Here is a 22,429-nt window from a genome sequence, read left to right on the forward strand (position 1 = left end):
TGTCAAATTTCTGGTGCGCCACATTAGAGAAAGAGTGCTTTCCGCCAGCACAAAGTCCATACTAGATATTGCCCAATGCATCTACACTTTTTAAAAAATCTTGTTTAACGATCCTTCCATGCACCTTTTTTTTTTTTTTTTTTTTGCATGAGCAGACTTTTAACAGAATGTGGCTAATTATGTCAAGTGATAGGCAGTGATTTTATAATACAGAGACCAGCCTGCTGGGGGGCAAACGGAAGTCATCTAATTTGTTTAACTAAAGACAGAATGTTCTATGAACAGCATCACCCCCAAAGAGTTGAAAGTGCAGCCCCTTCTTCCTGCAATTCCTAATCTTTGACATTCTTCCCTGTTTAGAATTTTTATCATCCATTATTTCAATAAAGTTTCTATGGTTACAAACCTATTAGAGTTTGAGCAGTAGATACTAGATAATCATATGAAAAATTCAAATTTTCTCCTTTCCTGGACTATGCTAGAGGCAGAAGATACCCATGTATGATGCCCCCGCCCCAAATAGCCTGACAGGACATCTGAAGCAGCTCCATAATTCTTAGACCTAAGGTGTATTGTTTACAATGGTCTAATGGATAGAGGACAGTTGGGAGTCACATCTCCCATTGGCAGGATTTTCCCAGCATGCCTTGTGTAAGGATGAATGAATCTGTCAATTTCAATTATATCATCTCAATTTCTTGGCATTTTAATGCTAATTTCTCTTAAAATAGACATTTTTGTACAAAGGTCTGATGAATATGCATGTTTTTTGCAAGCAATTTTCCCTAATATAATCCTTCCTTGTATGTTATTTTCATGAATGCAATGCATTTTTTGCACACCCTCTCCCCTAATAAGTTCATTTTTGTTCACAGTGGCTGGAGGCCCACGTCACAAAATTCAGAGAATAGCAGATTTCAAGGGATAACCATGTTTCAGTCAGCATACTGGTTTGAAAAGTGTAAATTGGGTAGTTTCTTATTAAAATGCAGACAAAATCAATTTTTCTTCCCTTTTCAAAATTTGTGGGTCAGCCATGATCTCTTTACCTCACCCTCTCAGCCTTACAGAACCAGATTTTTTTTGGGCGGGGGGGGGGATGGAATCACCTCCATTGTTTGCTGCCCTCAGCAACTTAGGTGCCATCAACACTATACATTCAAAACCATTATCATATCACTTTAAACAGTTGTGATTCCTCCCCAAAGAATCATGGGGACTGCGTAGTTTGTTAAAGATACTGAGAGTTGTTACAGACCCTTATTCCCCTACAATTCCCTCTTCCCTGGGAAAAGAGGCTGATTGTTAAACCACTTTGAGAATTGTAGCTCTAAGGAAAATATGGGTCTCTTAACAACCCTCAGCACCCTTAACAAACTACACTCCCAGGATTTCTTGGGAGAAGCCAAGCAGTATCACAGTGCTTTAAATGTATAGCACAGATGGGACCTTGGTGGAAGGATAGGAAAGAAATGTAAACAACGGCAACAGCCATAAAAATCTGTGCTGTACTGCAGGCTGCCTCTGTTGTGTTAGTTCTGTGGAAAGCTCATCCTCAAAATGCCTCTCTTCTTTCCAAGCAGAGTTATTTTGTGCCTTGGCTCCAGGGACAAAATCATTCCTAAATGATGCCAATAATTAATATGAGTAATTGGAGAGGACCTGCGCAGGGCACTCCTAGAGAGCTGGAGCAGTTTCGAATGCCAGACTCCTTGAGCCCTGAAGAAGACATCACTCAGTCTCAGAGCTCCAACACCAAGGGATAGAGATGGACTGGAAGACCTAAAGGAAGTCCCTTACAAAGAGGAGGATACAACAGGAAAACTTTGACGGAGCAGTGACAAAGTTCCAAGGTGAGCAGAAACAAGAGGATGCGACTGAGCAAGAAAACCGTATCAACTATGAAAAGCCAATGGTTGGATCTAGAATTGCCCCTCTGTGACTGGAAGGGCATTTGATGGAACTGTGTTCAACACCACCTTCCATGCAGGATCCTCAATCTTTGAGTTCAACTTTTCAGGGTTGCAAAGGGAAGGAGGAATAAGCAAAAATAATTTCACTACCCCTTCCTCCAGCATGAGCAGAACTCTGCTGAGGGCTAATCTGGATCTAACCTAATCTGGATCTAAATTTATTTCCAGTCACCAGTACGGAAAGCACTCTGTTGGGGCGGGGGGAGAGTACATGCTTAGAGAACTCTGAGAAATTTAAAAATCTTTCTAAATAAAATAAATAAAAACAAATTTAAAGGGGGGGGAGGAGGTCAAGATACATCTCTTTATGGCTATACAGTGCATTTTTTTTCCAAATATGGAAATGTGCTTCTCGGGTTCCTTAATAAAAGCAGAGGGGTGCTTCCTTACTTATAAAATGCAGTAAATAAATCTGCAATATAATTTAATGTATTGCAGATGACATGCAATTTGAAGGTGGGGGGGGGGGGGCAAGGTGGTGCTTGCCGACCCCAATCCGTTGTGCAGAAGACCTGCTTACTGTACAGCAGAAACAAAGAAGGAGCTGTGCTCAAAATCACTTCGAAAACTGTGATTGACTGGAACTGATTAAAATTCAAGCATTCAAAAAAAAAAAAAAAAAAAAAAAGGCTTCATTTTATCAGGTTGTGGCACCATCATGGATTCAAAGCATCACTCCAATCAAAGCCTAGCACTGCAGACATCCCACTCTCGCTTGGAGAACATGGGAGTCGCAATGGCCCATTTCATGTTACAATTCACAAACGTCTCTTCTAAAGAAGAACTACCCCCGCCCCCACAAAAGAAATCCCTGGGGAAAAGAAGAGAATTTTAAAAACCTTGCAGTTCTCAGGGTTTGTACCATAAATCATTTCATAAAAGCAAAAAATAACAATAAAAAAACAAAACAAAATCACATCCACACCTGCTGTGTGATGCATAATAAAAGCAGAAACCCAAAAGAAAGGCACAGAAACGAGAAGGAACACAAAAAGAAAAACTTGTTCTCAAAAGTGCCGGCTCGGGAGGATTTATCATAGCTCAGTACATTTCAGAACACAGATCCCATCTTCTGGCACCAATACTTAAAAGTGCTGAAGCTACTACTTTCACAACTATTGCTGCCTGTTTGGCATCAAGCAGAAGACAATAGCAGCAAGCCAATAAGGCATTTTAAAAAACAAAACAAAGCCTGAAAAGGGCCAAACAGTTCCCTCCAACACACTGAGATCCAACTGGCAACCCAAATCAAATTTGCAAGCCCTGACAGGACTTTTCTTGGTTTATTGGAGCTTTAGAGAAAGCAGCTCGTAGGGTGAGGAATGCAAAACTCAGGTCACTACTCCAAAACATTCCAACCCAAATATAGTAGATGCTGGGTTTCAGTCCAGCTCCTAAGTATAGATATGTTAACTTTCTGGGGTCACAGAATATAATAGGGCAACCTGCATGGGCAACGGTCAGGAATGACAGCAGTTGTAGCCCAACAACAACTCCACCCCTAGTGTAGAGACAAGGAACCAGAAATACAGTACACAATTTCTGGAACTCAGGGACTGCCCAGATAACTCCACTATTATTTTAAAAGAGGCATATAATCAATACTCACATTCAACCCTTTAGGGAGTAATTGAATAAAGCCTCACAATCTTCTCTGCTTCTTTCTTAAGAAGATTTTTCTTATGCCTCTATTTAGGGGGGTATTTGCTCTATAATAATACAACAAAACACAAAGACTCCATCGGCAGGAGAGGGGTGGTTGGTTTTTTTAAGCAGAAAGCGGCAAGCTCTGTAGCAAAGTTCAAAAGTCTGAACTTGGATATATTCAAGAATATATGAGAGAGGGCGGAGTGGAAGAAGCATTGCATTCCAAGGAGAATTTGTTGTGTTCCTTGTTTGCATGTTATAATAACCATAGCAATGCCTTTTGAAAGCAAAAGAGGATGTGGGGTTTTGTTTTGGGGTTTTTTGGTCTTTTGATACCTAGTACATAGACCGCGGTGGCGCTGTGGGTTAAACCACTGAGCCTAGGACTTGCCGATCAGAAGGTCGGCAGTTCGAATCCCCATGACGGGGTGAGCTCCCGTTGCTCGGTCCCTGCTCCTGCCAACCTAGCAGTTCGAAAGCACGTCAAAGTGTAAGTAGATAAATAGGTACCGCTCTGGTGGGAAGGTAAATGGCGTTTCTGTGTGCTGCTCTGGTTCGCCAGAAGCAGCTTAGTCATGCTGGCCACATGACCTGGAAGCTGTACACTGGCTCCCTCAGCCAATAAAGCAAGATGAGCACCGCAACCCCAGAGTTGGTCATGACTGGACCTAATGGTCAGGGGTCCCTTTACCTTTACCTTACATATCTTTACCTTACCTTTACCTTACATAGACCAAGTTCAACAGAAGGAAGACTGGGATCTATCAGTGATGCTGTGGATGCTTTTCAACCAGTTGACAAGGATATTTGATTCCTAATTGGCTAACAATGGCAACATATCAGATTCCCAAAGAAACCTAAGGGAAAGTCGACTTTTTGTCAGTCCTGTGTATTATCCCTACACTATGTCTTAGGGACAAGCCCATGGCCATTCTCAATGTTCCCTACCCATGCCACTGACTTCAGTGTTCCAGACAATGTTGTGTCCTGTACCAGCCAGCTTAAATCTGTCAATTCAATTAGTCTTCATCTCATCTAAAGAGCAGTCAAAAATGTTTCCCGGGTGAGGATCGCTCCTCCTGCCCTGAATAACTGCTCTCTAAGCAAACCATTCATTATAAACAGACCCCATCTTCTGCGACTAAAGAAAACCAACACTTTGCCAATTGAGAGGCTTTTATGGTACAATGATATTTTAATTATATTGCAGGTGACAGTTACTTAAATGAAAAGCAGTTTCTTTGAAAGTTATCCACACTGTCACTATCTATATTCTGTTATTATTGATATAATACGATTACTTCTTCAGCATGATGCAGTTTTCGTAGTGTCAACAGAAGTGCTGCTGCTTTCTGTACCCAATTAGATATTTATATATATTTCAAGTGGTAGAGAAATGGTCTAAATCAGGCACGTCCAACAGGTAGATCATGATCACTAGACATCTGTTGTAGATCAACGGTTTCCCCCAAAGAAGCTCAATAACTTTGGCTCCCCTACAAAAGCTCAACATTTTAGCCCTGCATCCCCCCAAAAACAGACCTTCCTCTTCTCTGAACCCTGGGATCACTGCCAGTTTTTAACTATGTGAGTAGATCACAGTCTCTTGGGAGTTGGCCACCCCTGATCTAAATAAATATTTTCTTCCTTCTACCACCCCTTTTGAAGACAGAACACAATACAGGACAAGACAGGGATGCGGGTGGCGCTGTGGGTAAAACCTCAGCGCCTAGGACTTGCCGATCGCATGGTCGGCAGTTCGAATCCCTGCGGCGGGGTGCGCTCCCGTTGCTCGGTCCCAGCACCTGCCAACCTAGCAGTTCGAAAGCACCCCCAGGTGCAAGTAGATAAATAGGGACCGCTTACTAGCAGGAAGGTAAACGGCGTTTCCGTATGCTGCTCTGGTGCCGGTTCGCCGGAGCAGCTTCGTCACGCTGGCCACGTGACCCGGAAGTGTCTGCGGACAGCGCTGGCTCCCAGCCTCTAGAGTGAGATGAGCGTACAACCCTAGAGTCTGTCAAGACTGGCCCGTACGGGCAGGGGTACCTTTACCTTTTTATGCATCTACTCAGAAGCAAGCCCCACTGACATCAATGTGCCAGGAAAGTGTACATAGGATTGTAGTCTTTATCACTTATTACTTTATCAAGTTGCCCTTGTGAAATTGGGCTGCAGGCTTCATATTTACTTATTGTTAGTATGCTGCTTAACCATAAAAAAAAACTTTAAGTGGTTTACATAAAACAAAATATACATTAAAATTGTTGAAGAAAAACAAATTAACAAAAAAACCCTAAAAATATAAATAACACCAGCAGTTAAAAATAGAATAAAGTCATATACTGTATTAAAAGGCATGTCAACTCTACATATCTAGGTAGGTTCAGCTAAACAGAAAAGTTTTCAGTAGCCTCCAAGTACAGTGGTACCTCGGGTTACAGATGCTTCAGGTTACAGACTCCACTAACCCTGAAATAGTACCTCGGGTTAAGAACTTTGCTTCAGGATGAGAACAGAAATTGTGCGGCAGCAGCAGGAGGCCACATCAGCTAAAGGGGTGCTTCAGGTTAAGAACAGTTTCAGGTTAAGAACGGACCTCTGGAATAAATTAAGTTCTTAACCCGAGGTACCACTGTACATTTAAAAAATGCAGAGGGCAGGCAATGATTGAGGTAAGGTATTCTCCCTCTTCTCTCACACTGTGATGCCTGCTGCCTGAAAGTGCAGGGGAGAAGAGAAGAGAAGAGAAGAGAAGAGAAGGACATTCAAATGGAGCAGCAGTGTTGGATACAACCTGAAAAATCCCTTTCAGAGAGCAAGAGAATGGGAGGCCATTATGGAAGACTTAGAGGGCACACAAGTCAGGAAGCTGGGCAACAACTCCATTGTCTCTTTCAAATAGGAAGCAAAGAACTGAAGAAAATTTCTGCCACATATAAGTAATTTAAGTTCACTAGTAACTAAACTAGGGGTTGCAATGTATGCTGCAAGACTGGAGTTCTGCTCACTCAACAGGACTTCCTTTTTCCTCTTCCATTCCCTGCAGCCCCAAACTTCCCCCTAAAACTGCTGTAGAGGGTAAACAGGAAGCCTGCCACACCTCATCACATCAGATTAAATAAGGCTTCGGTCGGCCCCAAATTCCAGCTGATAGGTCTTTCTCTAGGTATGTTAGGAGGGAAAAGCTTCAGCCAGCGTAATGTATTTGGAGCTGTCCAAGGTCCTGTTGTGCTTCATGTAAGAGAACTTTGCTCTGACTTTGCCTTCATTGATTGGGCTGGATCGGTTTGCTCTAGCCTTACCTACCTATCCCTGTCCAGATAAAGGTGTAGCTGGGCCACAAGACAAAGCTGATGGAAGGCACTCCATGCCACTGAGGCCACCTGAGCCTCAAGTGACAGCAAAGAATCCAGAAGGACCCCCAGGCTATGTATGTATCTGCTCCTTCAGAAGAAGTGTAACCCCATCAAGAGCAGGCAGTCCTGTCTAGCCTGTCTAGGGAACCACCCACTAACTGTCAGGAACTCATCTTACACTCAAGTAGGACCCTGGCAGAGACATATGCCCGACTGGCATGTTCTGTCCCTCCTGGTCTTTCGTTCAGGAGCTTCAAAAGCTTTCTTCCGCCCGAACATCACAGCCACCAATGCCAACAGACACCGGCACACTTAGGGATCTGCAGAGTCTTCGCAGTTTGCATGACAGACCTCAGCAACTCAGCATTTTGTCTAATCTACTTTATTTACATATAAACACACATGGAGCACTCTCTCTCTCTAGCATCAGACAGCGAAGATAAAAAACAAAGGACAATAGTCCCACTTCACGGAACACAGTAACACAAACATCCTGTCTCCATCACTTCCCACTTTGTGGAGTCAAAACATGCCACATCATGTGAAAGACAGCAATCCCATGACTGCAATCATGGAGCAGGAATTCTAACACTAACAGTGCCTATCTGGATTGAGCATCAGTTTGTTGGCTCTCATTCAGTCCATTACCGAGGCACATCCACTTACATACTTGCAGGTGTAAAGGAAAAGCACAGCTGTATGTCCTTAGAATTTTGCTAACGTTGTACTACAAAACTCTGAATGATCCAACTCAGCAGTTTCATGTAGATGTTAAACACCATAAGGTAGGGGATAAAATCGAACTTTTGAGGAACTCTACATTGAAGGCTCCACGGGGCCAAAGAGCCCTCCCCAAGTATCACGCTCTGGGAACGACCATCCAAGAAGGACCAGAACCGCTGCAAAGTAGGGCCACCCACCTCCAACTTGGACAGCCACTCCAGAAGGATACCATGGCTGGTGGTATTGAAAGCTGCTGAGAGGTCAAGGAGAATTAACGGGGACACATTTTCCCCAGATTCTCTCCCAACAGAGGTCTTCATACAGCTGGTCATCAAGCAGTTTCTGTCCCAAAACTGGGCCTAAGCCCTGTTTGAAACGGATCCAGAAAATCAGTTTCCTCCAAGAGTGCCTGGATCTGGTCCACAATCATCCGCTCAGGGATCTTGCCCAAGAAAGGGAGATTGGCAACTATATGCACACTTTCCCCATATGTATTTTTGTATGCATTTTCTATTGGATAACAGCAGCATTTGAATAAGTTTGAACTGTGAAAGATAGAACTGTATTTCAGTTTGCGCATTGTTTCAGGAAGTGCATATCAGGTAGGCTTGCCTTAAAAAGAGAACCAAATCAGATTTCTGCCCCCAACTCTACTCTTGATAGAATACGATCTGGGCATTTCATTTTTCCCAGTACTTGGATTCTGCCATGTCTTTTCTCTACCACCACCAGGTGCCTTTTGAAATTGTAGTAAAGCCTCTCATTCAGTCAGCTTTGGGGCTCAGGGTTAAGTTGACTGAGGATGGGAATTATATTTAATGATATTCTAGCCTGATAGAATTCTATTCTGTTTTGCTGTGGAGGGAAAGCAGCTGTTGCTACCTTTGGGTTGACATTAGCTATAAAGATAAGAAATTGGATTTTTTTTTAAGTGTCTAAAGTAAGGAAATGAAAACATAACTCTTCTCTGGAAGAAAAATAGCAAAGAACCTCAATAGGGTAGAGGGTATTCTGATTTTTTGTTAGGTGGTTTACTTTGAGGTTGATGTGTTTTGTTTTAACATGTAATGTCATTTACAAACAGGTGGGTATTTTTGATGCATTGTTTCATATTTTAAAGTAAAATTAACCACAAAAGCAACTAAGCTGAATCAACACATAACGAGACTGAAAGATGTTGATATTCACTGAAATGTTTGAAGAGTTCTGCGTATTTCTTCAGTCATCACAAAGCTTACGGCATCAAAGGAGAACACAATAACTGCATGATCAACCTAATTATTCATCCTCCTTTAATTTAGTCATTTATATGGATGCCGTGTGCATGAGCCCCAACATGCTATGCCTCCAATTCTTTAGCCAAAGCAAAATCACACATGCATTTTAAAGCACATGAATCACCACTTAAGTATTTTACTCCTGTCCATTTTATGTGCATTATTACCATTTACAAGATAATACCTTTCCCAGTTCAAATGTCACCTACACATTCCTTCAGCTAATTTAAGAGTAGCCCCTAACCCTTGACTTTGCCTATCCTGGAATCTAGAAACATAGGAATATAGATAGCTGGAGAACATCCAGTCACTGGGTCAAATTAGGCCCACCAGGGGTTCTAATTCAGCCTGTGGGACAATTTCCCTCAGCTATGCCCACCAACCACACACATCAGCTGTAGGGCAGGTAAAATCACTACTGCAAAGGCAACAATCAGAAACCTTGAAATAGATTCTCAATTGTTCTTGCATTTGATGTCTTTTAAATCTGGCCTCGGAAGCAAGCCCAGCTAGGATTGATTCCTGAGTGTAGCTGCCCCCCTAAAATTTATTCCATTCAGGAGGTCCCAACTACAAGCTCCCAAGTGGAGCTGAAAACAGTGAGCTTAAATTCAGCACCGACAACAGGTCCTGCATTCAAGTACTCCATCATTCAAAGTTGATCCAAAATCAGCACATCTGTCATTTTGTAAATAATATTCCACACAATGGAGCTACGATTAGCAACGTGAAATAGAGGACAGCGTAAAAGGATTTGGATTATAATAGGATAGAAGCTGCCAAATGAGCCTTTGCAAAAATTTCTGAGGCTTCTAAATGTGTTTCAGAGATGATCTTGTCTCTCTCATCTCCTCCCACTTGAGACTTTTGATGGATATAAAAATTCCATTATGTTGACCATCTTCTAATTGAACAAATCTGCAGCTGTTACAGGCTTTAGGGTACAATCCTACTCCCACTTTATACTTATTTCTGAGATGTGTTGCACTGTTAAAATGTGTGTGTGTGTGTGTGTGTGTGTGTGTGAAATCAAAAGGATGGTTGATTCAATCTATTTTTGGCCCCTATCTCTTTCATGAGAATTATACACCACCCTCTAAGTGCAGAGAGGACGTCTCTATTGCATGTATCTAAGCTCCCGTGACCATAAACGGGAATCTATTAGGGATGAATGAATTAGTCTATTTGTGGTTCATATCACTTTTGCATGCACTCACCTATAAGACTGTCCCATCCTGCATGTACATTACTTCAGCATTATTTGCTGCTTCTTTTCACACACACACAATCTACATGAAAATTCACATTTAAATTTCTAAGCACATTTTTCTCCCAGAAGATGCATTTCTAAACGTGATCATGTGAACAGAAAACATGGAGCATCCCAGAAGTGCCAGAGTTGCTGGATAACCACATTCCTATGTACACATTAGTCCAGGAGGGGTGGATCAGCAATGAAAGATTGAATCCTCCAATCGTTCCTACCGCTATGGCAAAAAAATTACTCATTTGTTGCAAGTTAGCCAAACACTCTCAACCTAGAATCAGAATGTGCTCCACAGCAGGTTTAGCACTGAAGTGGAAATGAGCCAACAAAAGGATAGCATCAACAAAAACTCTTCCTGCAAAACGTCAACTGAGGCTTGCAGAAGAATGTCATCTCACATGCTTCTTCTTCACACAGGCTAGAGCACAGAAACAGAAAGCAGCTTTATATACTGAAGCAAACCATTGGGCTAACTAACTCAATACTGTCCACATAGACTGGAAATGGGTATTTGGACAGGGTTGTTTTCCCAGTCCTGTCTGGCAATGTTGGGGATTGAATCTGGGAACTTCTGCATACAAGGGAGATGAACGACCACTTAGCTACATCATTTCACCTATTTTGCCTCTCAGGTTAAGTAGCACTAGCCATGGGTGACACTTGGAAAAGCCACCCACCCACTGCTGCTGAAGGAGGACAGATGGCAGAATTACCACAGCCAGAGACATCTCTCTCTCTCTCTCTCTCTCTCTCTCTCTCTCTCTCACACACACACACACACACACACACAAAGTCAAGGTGGATAGAATCCAAGGCTGGCCAAGTTATTATGGTGCATTGTTTTTATTTTATAAGATACCACAAATGGTGAGAAGAAAACAACTCTCTTAAGCATTTTAATTTTAATTTCCATGGCAAAACCTCAAATGGTCTCAAAGTAAACAAATGTGTCCTTCCTTTTCAGCCCAGTGATTAAAATGTGCCCTTGATTAATCAACAAAAGCATAGTAATTGGTCTACCAATTATGCCAGTAAAGACTGAGGCCTTACTTGCTGGACATGCCTTGAATGGACAGGATTATTCCTAAGCATTCCATCCTAAAACACGCTTGCTAGCAAGTCAGCTCCATTGAAGATAATGGGACTAATTTATGGGTAAACATGCATAGAATTGGGCTGCACAGCCATCCCTCTGTCTAATTATATTTTTTAGAGACATAGCCTCATAATTAGGAACAAAGACTTTCTTCCCATCCTTCCTTTCTCCCTGGCTCAGCTCAGAAGCACTGCTCAAAGACACAGCTTTAGGTAGACAATCTATTTGTAATGTCTTCCTGATTGAATATCAGCGCTTTCTTCTGTCACACTGAACTAATTGGTTTCCTGGAAAACAAATTTGCGACCCTAACTTTGCTTCCTCTGCTTCTTTGTTAAGAAATGTTCGTGTAAAAACACTGTGGAATTCCAACGGAAATGAAAAGATGCTTTCTTGCCTGTAGCAATAGAAACTGGATAAGGGGTCAGCCATAGATGTCCATGAGCGGCAGAGGTGCCCAGCCTCTCCAAAATGTCAAAACCTCACTTTTGGCACTGTTTCCCAAATTCTAGAGTGGTGGTTTTCAAATTTACAACAGGGAAAACCTTTCTAGGCCCCTTTGCCTGCCAAAGGGCCCTTTTTTATTTGTTTCCGGAGTTGACAACACACAACAGAAACTGCTCAACGTTCCCCAGCCGCTGGCCTTTGCAAGGGAAGATCAACAATAGCAAAGAAACAACTACTTAGGGCATCTTGTCTATCAGTTGACAAATTTTCTCATTAAGAAAGCCATAAGAAACTTCAAATGAAGTCCAGGACCCTGGAGGATATAGTTATTGATATTGATTAAAACTGTATTTGCAAAATTTAAAAATTTATAATTTTTATAAATATAAATGACTACATCATATAGGGGGTTTCCTGCAAAAAACCCTCCCCAAACTTTCTTATTAAATTAAAATCCATCAATAAAAAAAAAGCTTTAATAGCGGGGACACAGTTTGAAAACCATCATTATAGAAAAATAGCAATAAGAGTTGCAGACTTTTTATTGTGGTGGTAGTGTGATCCAGTTGCTTTTGTGCACCTCACTAGAAGTTCTCCTGACATTTTCTGCATCTATATGTCATTAGTAACTTCCTATGGAACTTTTCTTTATCTCTTATTATTGCTTGGGCAGTTAAAATACTGTAATCAAACTGCAATTAAGGCACTCAAAATTCCTCTCTTCCCTCCTCATACAGAAAGTCAACTGGAAAACGTATCCCACTGCTTCCTGAAGACAATCACATTTGCATCTGAATAAATCAACAAAAGAATCAAAACCCAAAGTTAAGAAGCCACCATCATTAACGCCTCTCTGCCCATATGGCTTTGCTATGTATGCCATATTGAATCCATTCTTTGGGAGAAGGCGGAATATAAGTCTTTAAAAATAAAGATATGCCACTGTAGCTTGGTTTGTAAACATAACAGAGTATAATCCAGTTGGTCTTCCAGGTTGTGATGGAACAAAGGGATGGATATGTTCTCTTAGGTATGATGAACTCAAGTCACTTAAGGCAATATGGGCCATCACCAACATTTTCAGCTAAGAGAAGATGGTAATAGAGAGACCAATTCTCTAACCCTGGGGTGGGGGATCTGTGGCCCTCTCGACAGTACAGGACCACAACTCCTGTCATATCTGGCCATTGGCTGAGCTGGATGGGCTGGACAGAAACATCTGAAATCCAACAGCATCTGAAAGGTCAAGGGTTCCCCATCCCTGCTCTAAGAAGAATGATAAAGAATTTAGTTTGTCAAAACACATTGAAGACAATAATATACAAGAAATAGGTAGCAATACTACAATGACTACAGTCTCCAGAACCTTCATATACTCTGCGTTTCCACTCTTTCTGGGGGTTGAGACTACTAGATAACAATTGTCCAGCTGGTCTTTTTGAGTTGTGCACTGATTTTGGAAGCCATTACACGGTTATGCATAGAAACACCTGTCTTGGTGTATGTGGAGAGACTTGGATGAAGAATCCAGACCTCAGACTAGGTGGTGGTGGGAGGGCATCAGAGAAATTAGGAAAATGTTCTTCTAACCAAGATCAAAGTTCCTTCATGCAAATGAAGGATAATCTATGCATGTCCCAAAGAAAACCATCAAGTAACTTGGAAGATGTAAGGCAGCAACTGACAGATCAGTGTAGTTTCATCTCTTGGTTGCCTTGGTAGCCCGTGGGAGGTCTGCTGAGTGCCTGAAAAATGTGCATTTATAAAAACATCATTTCAATGGGAGACATAGATGTCACCAATTAACTTTAGTTCAAGGAGAAGAGTAACTTTCCCATGTCAGTCAGAACGCAATTTTGAAGGGTTCATAAAATTACTAAATTAACAAGAAGAACACCTCTGCAGTTCTTAAAAACCACTTTAGTAGTTCAACCTGTTGTATACAAACACAATATTTAAGGGCTTAGTTTTCTCCTGCTGTACCCATGTAAGTCGCTTTATTGCTGCCAATTTCACCACTGAGATTTTAGTGCTGTGATATAATCTTTATTTGGGCAATTAAATCAGGCAGCAGGTTGGCATGTGCAAAAATGACGGTTTTATTCCATTTTTTTAAAAAAGCCGAACACATACATAAATTAATTGTTTACATCCCTTTCGTGCAATGAGGAAAATGTGGAAGTTTCTTTTTCAAAGAAATATAGTAGCTTGCTAATTATCCAGGCAATAGCATTTGAATATATTTTCAGAAGGAACTTATATTTCTTCTACCATTTTGAAAGGCAGAATGGAAACTGAATGCTCTTTTTGACATTTCATATTTTAATGCAAAGACAAAACACAAAAATATGGCAAATATGCCCTCTGGCAGTTGAGTCATTTTTATTTTTATTTTTAAAAAAATTCTGTAGTAGTAGCATTTACAGCTTTTTTGTGGTTATGTTTGGTGTATTCAATAATTTGAACACAAAAGATTGTAATAATGTAAAAAAAAAGTTCTTGATCCATTAAAATAACAATACCATACACTGAGGCAGCAGTCCTGTGTCTGCTTACCAGGGAGTAAGCCTCAATGAACTTGGTGTGCCTTAATTATTTGACGTATCTGCATTGCACATGGTCTTTTAAGGGCTGGCTCCCTACCAGATCCATTTCATTTAGGGCAAAGAAATGCCCCTTTCATCAGGCCTTTGAAATGGAAGCTTTTGTGTTATGAATTACTTTTATGTTGCTTTGATTTTATTCCTATTCTTATAATATCATTCTTATTTGCACCAAGTAGTTTTCAATGCTAGTCCTACTCAGAGCAGACCCACTGAAATTAATACACATGCCTAACTTAGGCCCCTTAGTTTTAATGGGTTTACTCCAAGTAGGGCTAGCATTGTTGACAACCCATTATTTTGTAATTCCAAACACAACAGCTGCCCAGAGGACCAGTAGCTTAAGAGGTAACGCAGTACAATAAAAATAAGGGAGATTTCCTATATTTCTATTCAGATGAATAATTGCACTGAAGTAAATAGGATTTCCCAAGTGAGTAAGCAGGAATCAAATGAACAATGGATTGAAGCCCCAATATACAATGTAAGGCACAAGGAAAATCAGTTTGGGGGTTTCAACCTTGCCTTTTGACAAAACAGCATTTGTCTATGTCACTAAACTGCTAAAAAAAATTGACACTGACTGCACCCAGTGGTGTAGGTCAGGAAAAACTAGAATGGAAGCACTAAGCAGGAATAGAACAAACTGCACACAGCTCTCTGCAAAGTACCTAGCTACCGAAAAAAATCTTAAATAGATTTCATTAACTGCATCACATCAGTTTAACACTTTTTTAGCACCATATGACAAAAATTCATAAATCTGATAAAGTACCATTTCAGTTCTGTTTCCTGTAAGTAAATATATTTTTCTCTGATAAGTGCATTGCAGGGCAGATGATTTGTGTTTTATAGGGACCAAGGAAAGCATTGAGTATTAAAACCTACCCTTAATATTTACAATTCAGCTATAAAAGCTTATTAGTGCAAAACACAAACATGCTGTTAATGACAACCTGATTTGACCAAAGGATTAAGTATTCTAAAGCCCACTGGTGTCAATATGTAGCTTTCATTAACTTCCCATTAGTTTTTCAACTATTATGAATGGATTTGTGCATCCAACCAAGACACAGTAACCCAGGTTGCACCATGTTTTGGAGGTCTGGGAGTGTATTGTGGGTTTAAACACGCCTTCTTCTTCCCCCTCCCTGATACTCAAATTACTCATCCATTTCTAAGTTGCCCTAACCATGGCTTTCCAATGTAGCATCCAAGCCTGAATCAAGTAAAACATGATTGGTGCTAACACTCAAACAAAGCACAACTTGAAACCATGGTTTGAGGTCGGTTTGCAAAACATGAATCATGTGAATGCTAACCATGGTTTACCCAGTTCAGACATCAAGGGAAAGTGTGGATAGTACAACCTGGAAACAGAGAAGAGAATTCATGTATGTTAGAGAAGGAGGTCGCATAAGCAACATGGCACATTCCTAGACTTCTAAACTATGTGAGACTTTTTCAGAGCTAAAAATGCCTACAGGGAACCAGATGGTTTTAGCAGAACAAAATACCATCTTAAATATTTGAGCAGTCTCCCTACCATTCCACCACTGGCTTTGAATTAATAAGGCCAAGGTATCTGCAGATCACAATCCATTATTTAACAAATCATTAGAATGGTATGTAGATTAGACTCTACATCAGATGGAAGATCATAGATATGCTACACTTTCCCCAATGTGGTGGTGTTTGGCTGCTAATTACACCAGTGGCACAATGCTTCAGAAAATTTAGAAGCATTAAGCACCATAAAAAAATAAAAATAAAGATCCCTCTCGTAATTATGAGGGTTAGCTACTGCTCTATTAGAGAGTTAATGTTTTGCATCATGGAGTCGTTCCTTTTTAAGAAAGATATGAGAACAACCAATGCATGCTAAGATAACAAAACACTACTAACCAACTCAGAATCTAGTGTTCGTAATGGTCTGCAGCCCAAGCCTGTGCATATTTACTCAGGAGTAAGTTCCCACTGAGGTCCACAGTGCTTACTCCCTAGGAAGTGTGTACAAGATTGCAGCCAACAGAGCAACATATTAGACCACTGGATAAGCTGAAGTTTTGCTTTGTTTTATTGCTTCCAGTCTTCAAGAAGAAAGAACACATCCCAGTAAACCCAGAACTCATCTGGTGAGACCTAAGGTTTGGAAGAATTTAATACTGTGATCCTAACTACGCTTACAAAGAAGTAAGCCCCCCGCAACGCAACTGAACTTATTTCAGAGTAAACATGCCAAGAGCAGCACTGCACATTATTATCCACAAGTCAAGGTCAGGGATTTTGTAATAAACTTTCTGTAACCAAAATCTCAGCCAAGTTGCTATTCTCTTTAAGTAGCTCTTGTGCATGTGCCTTTTGACCACTAGCTTGCTCTTTCTCAGCATGCACAGAGTAGTTTTTTCTGCTTCATTTCTGTATTGCTTTTACCCCTCAAAGAACCACGAGAAGTCAAACAGGCAGCTGACGTGTCACTGAATTACTTCACCTTACTTCTGAGAAAAACTGCTTAATGTAGGTTGCATATGTCTAAGGAAAAAACAGGGGAAGTTCTGATGTATCTTTAAGACTTACAATGTATCATGCCAAAAGGTTTTATGGCTACAAGCAACCCACTTTGTTATATTCAAGAGGATACATATGGCTGCAGCCACAATCCAATGCACATTTACTTGAGAGTAAACCTCACAGACTTACTTTTGTATAGGATAGCAAGCGACTTCTCGTCCATGAAACCTTATACCACAAGATCCGTTAGTTTTTCGAAAGGTGCCACAAGACCCTTTCTTCAACGTTGCTACAACAGACTAACACCATTACCTCCTCTAGGATCCATATTCATGGAGTTCTTCTTTTAAAAATAATAATCCTCAAAAAAACTATTAAGGAACAAGCATCAATGGGCCATCCCATCCACTTCCCAAAGTTGCAAGGTTCCAAATCTACCAACCAACCAGCATTAGCCATCAGCATCAGAGTTGGGAACAAAAAAAAAAGCCCTTTTCATTTAACGCAATTTCTGTGGGAGAATAAAATCAAACCCAGTCCCCTGCGGAGATGGTTACAAAAACAGAAGGTTAGCGCTGTTTTCTTAATTGGCAATCTGTCTTTTAAAATAAATAAATAAATCCCTGCATCTTATTTGGGAGGGGGAAAAGCAAAGTAACAGCTGCCCTGACATCAATACGCTTTGGAAGTCAAACAGTGCAGGCTGGCAAATAATCCGGCATCCCATTGTGGGGAACTGACAGTTCACAGCTGAGAGCCACTGGACTTCTCAACTCTCTCGCTCAGACATGAAAACAAAAGCTTGCTCTTCTCCACCAACCCCCAGCCAAACACACGCCTCCAACAGTACTCTCTCACACACGGGAAAAGCTCCAGAAAAGTAGGCGAGCTGAACCCAAAGCCTGGCATCCACACGGTGGATCTATAGGTATTCGAACCAAGGCAGAGGCGGGCAGGGAAGGAGTTGGGCGGCTGCCTACCTGACTCACCCTAAGGTCTGAGGAGCCCGAAGCTGCTAGGAGAGATCAGTCCAAGGGCTCACCTCCTCAACTTCGGGCATGGGCTGCGGGGCAAAGCCCGCCAGGCCACGGGCTCCAGCTGAAGTTTCGCTTGCAAGAAGCAAAAAGAACCCCAAAGCAAGCAAACCCTCTTGCTCTCCAGCAACCTGCGCCCAGGGCATTGCCTTGCCAATCCGCGCTTCCCCTCGCCATGCAAATCCTCTTTTAATTAGGCCAATAAAGTTCCATCTGCGGGGCTTCCTGGATGCTCCTTCGTCCTCGCGTTCCGGCTGCCGGCGAAGCCTCCTTGAAGGGCATCCGAGCACCAGAGCGATGCTCCGGAGGCGGCCGGGCGCCTCTGCCCCGCCAAGTGCGCCCATGCCCCTCCAGGCGCCCATGCCGCTCAGCCGCGCTCGCCCCTCGCCCAGACATCTTGCTCAATGCCCCCCAGCCAAGCCCAGCCCAGCCCTGCCCGGCGGCGGCCGATCCCCTGCCCTGCGCCGCCCGAGTCCAGCCCTTCCAACAACGGATGCTGCGCGGGGAGATCCTGCCCCTCACGCGCAGCCACAATACACACACACCACAACACACACCCAGAAAGAAGCCTGCCCGGCGCCAAACCTCACCGGCGGGGCTCGGCTCACGTCCTTCCCTTGACTGGCAGCAGCAGCAGCAGCGCGGACGCTTCTCAGCGGAGTTCCGGCTCCCGCTCGCCGCTTTCCTGCCCGGCCGCCCATTCCGCCAGCATCCCTTCTCCCTCCGCAGCCGCCGCCGCGCCGCCAGCCCCGCTCTCCCCGCAGCTGCACCAGCCGCCGCGGCAGCAGCAGCAGCAGCGATTCACGCCGCACGCCCAGCCAGCAATGGAACTCGGCCCTCGCCGACTGACAAGCGCCGGCAGCCAATCGGCGCCTCCTCGGGCTCCCCGGGAGAGAGGGGCTCCCACCAATGGCGGGAGGAGGGCTGCCCGCCCAGCCGCTTCCCCCGCCCACCCAGCCCCCGTGGTCGCCTCCTTGCTTCCTCGCGTTCTTCTTCGCCCCCTGCTTCAGTCGGCAGCTCGGCTTCCGGGAGAGCGGGAAGGAAGGGGCCGTCGGCTCCCGGTGGGGCTTTCGAGGGTCCGCAGCGCCGAGGTGCGCCCGGCTTGCCCGAGGCTTTGTTTAAGGTGGCTTCGGCCATCCCCTTCCACCTTAACCGGGGGATCGGAGGGACCCTGGGTCGAAAGAGAGGGGGCGGGGGACAAATCGGTACCAAAGGAATCACTGCTTCTTCGGGAGAATACCTTTAGAGTAAGCGTTGCGCGCAAGGAAGGTGGGATTAGCATCGCGGGCGGGGCGGGGGGAGTATAGGGCAGAGCTAGCAAAATATGTCCCCATGCTGAAGGAAGGTTTGCACCTGCTGCAAGCAGAAAGTGCACCTTTCTGATCCCTTGTCCCTGATCACTCCAGCCTTCCCCGTTCCTTTCCTCCCCAGCCCCTCTCTCCATTTCCCTTTTCTTATCTGAAAGCTGGCATCCTTGCGTTTCTAACATAGGTATTTAGGAATGAGGCTGTGGGGTGAGGGAATGTAGCAGAGCCATTGGTAACAACAAGGGAGAGGTTCGTGGCCAAGGATGGAGATTGTCCCCAGCAACAGGGAGAGAACTTGTTTTTGATTTTTGAGTTTCATGCAACATAGTCTGCTTCTCATTCTCAAAGGCTATGTACAGGTTAGCAACTTAGAACACAGTAAGGTTGACTTCACCCAATATGCATTGCCTGTTTGGTTTCAACTACACCTGCTACCCCACCCACCCACCCCACTGGAAAACGCCTATTCTCACAGCTGGCATTTGCACACGTGTCAAAACAGTCTCGAGTGTATACATCCCAGTTTCATCATGAAGTGAATGTGCCTTACATTTTCAAATCAGATGGAAGCTGGTTTGAGGGGAAGTACATCCAACAGCTGTATTTCTCAACAATTACAAGGCAGATAGAAATTGTGGCTAATGTCATAGAGCCATAGAATGGTAGAGTTGGAAAGGACCCAACAATCCAGGAATCATAGCTACAGAATCCTGGACAGACGGCCACATAACCTCTGCTTAAAAGCTTCCAAGGATGGTGAGGCCACCACCTTCTGAGGGAGCCCATTTGACTGTCGAACAGCTCTTACTGTAAGAAACTTATTCCTAATGTTTAGTTGTAATCTCCTTTCTTGCTATTTGAATCCATTGGTTCATGTTCTACCCCTTGAAGCCTCAGCAAACAAGCTTGCTCCATCCTCCATGTGACAGCTCTTCAGATATTTGAAGATGCCTATTATATCTCCTCTGTCTTTTCTTTTCCAGACTAAGCATACCCAACTCCCTCAACCTTTCCTCATAAAGCTTGGTTTCCATACCCTTGATCATCTTGGTCGCCCTCCCCTGCACACGTTCCAGCTTGTCAACATCCTTCTTAAAACTGTGGTGTCATGTCGTATGCACATGACTTCAAACACTATTGCTGGGGGCACCAGTAATGTGTCCAGAGCCAAATGAATGGGAGAGCCCATAACCAAATATTTATAACAATTTTGGAGCTTATACAATGTCCATGGGTTAAAAGGAAGATGGGACACATACACTGTTATGTATTTCATTGGCTTCAGAACAAAAATAACTTGGAGAGTAAAGCATGGAAGAGAATCCTGTAAACCATGTTGTCTGGTGACAATGTTGGAAAAAATCTGTTCTTTGAGAACTTGTGGGTTCAGTTGCACACATTTGTGTGTGTTGATATGCATTTGTCTCACTTCAAGATTAGCACCCTGTATTTGGTGCATGTGTGGTGGAAGTGAACTCCAACTAAGTCATACTCAGACCCACTGAAATCAATTATCTACTCTGAGTACAGTATGACCAATATTGTATATTACCCAGCTGTAGCATGTCTTTGCATCCTTTACCATGTGAATTTGGCAGTATATGCTGTACATTTATAGGCACCTGTCAACCATACCACCTCAGGAGAAATATCAAAGTTTTTCTATAATGCTAAGGCACTTGTTCCATTAATATATTGGTCTTTCTGTGAGGATTTAAGCCTTTCAACAACCCTTTGAGATAGGCTAGGCTGCAAGATTGTGACTTGAGCAAGACCACCCAGTGAGCATCATAGCCAAGTGTGGATTTCAATAGGGACAAATGTGAGGCTCTGCGTTTAGGCAGGAAGAACTAGCCGCACAAACATAAGATGGGAAACATCTGGATTGCCGGTAGTCCATGTGGAAAGGATCTAGAGGTCTTAGTAGACCACAAGTTTAACATGAGTCAACAGTTTGATGCAGCAGCAAAAAATATACGCTACTAATGTTCCAGACTGCATCAACAGAACTATAGTGTCCAGATCACAATACGTTCCCAAGCACAATTCAAAGTATTGGTGTTGACCTTTAAAGTCCTAAACTGCCTCAGTCCAGTATACCTGAAGGAGCATTCCCACCCCCATCGTTCTGTCCAGATGCTGAGGTCCAGCGCTGAGGGCCTTCTGGTGGTTCCCTCATTGCAAGAAGCAAAGCTACAGGGAACCAGTCAGAGGGCCTTCTCAGTAGTGGCGCCCGCCCTGTGGAACGCCCTCCCGTCAGATGTCAAAGAGATAAACAACTACCTGACATTTAGAAGACATCTGAAGGCAGCCGTGTTCAGTGAAGTTTTTAATGTGTGACATTTTAATGTATTTTTAATCTTTGTTGGAAGCTGCCCAGAGTGGCTAGGAAAACCCAGACAGGTGGGTGGAGTACAAATAAATTAATAATAATAATAATAATAATAATAATAATAATAATAATAATAATATCAAGGGATGTTACAGTCCTGCCTTGGTCAGACCACACCTGGAGAACTGTGTCTAGTTCTGGGAACCACAATTTAAGAAAGATATTGACAAGCTGAAACATGTACAGAGGAAGGTAACCAATATGATCAAGAGACTGGAAACCAAGCCTTCTAAGGAACGGTTGATGGAGTGGGCCTGGAAAACAGGAGACTGAGAGGAGATATGATAGCCACCTTCAAATATCTAAAGGGCTATCACATGGAGGATGGAGCGAGCCTGTTTTTTTCCTGCTTTAGAGGCTAAGACCCGAACCAATGGATTCAAGTTACAAGAAAGGAAATTCCAACTAAGCATCAGAAAGAACTTTCCGACAGTAAGGGCTGTTCAACAGTGAAACAGACTCCTATGAGAGGTGGTGGCCTCTCCTTCCTTGGATGTTTTTAAGCAGAGGCTAATTGGCCATCTGTCATGCATGATTTAGTTGAAATTCCTGCATTGCTGGGGGTTGGACTAGATGACTCTCAAGAACCTTTCCAACTCTATAATTCCATTATTCTATGCTTAAAATCTCAGATTCTTACACTGTGTAATTTATGACAGAAAATTATAAGTTCTCTTAAAGCCTTACAGCTTGAAACATTTTTCAGGCCTGAGGGGACTTAGGATGTTTGTGTACATAGCATGTCAATACAAAATAGCTAAAAGCCCAGCAGGAAACTGCATTTTAAACAAGTTAC

The 22,429-nt window shown here is 42.9% G+C and overlaps 1 protein-coding gene across 2 annotated transcripts in view; it reads right to left on the reverse strand.

Moving 5' to 3' along the window:
• B3GALT1 (beta-1,3-galactosyltransferase 1) overlaps positions 1-18,774 on the reverse strand; it is a 316,302-nt gene extending 297,528 nt beyond the window's left edge. Inside the window, exon 1 of one of the 2 annotated variants that reach the window (XM_083413116.1) lies at positions 18,525-18,774. The gene's annotated coding sequence lies outside the window, so the exon portion shown is untranslated. Of the gene's footprint in view, positions 1-17,889; positions 18,450-18,524 lie in introns of those variants that run through there. The other variant, XM_083413117.1, reaches the window with a different exon arrangement.
• Between the last annotated feature and the right edge of the window lie 3,655 nt (positions 18,775-22,429).

This window comes from Podarcis tiliguerta (assembly GCF_965153285.1).
Source record: "Podarcis tiliguerta genome assembly, chromosome: 1".
NCBI lineage: Eukaryota > Metazoa > Chordata > Lepidosauria > Squamata > Lacertidae > Podarcis > Podarcis tiliguerta.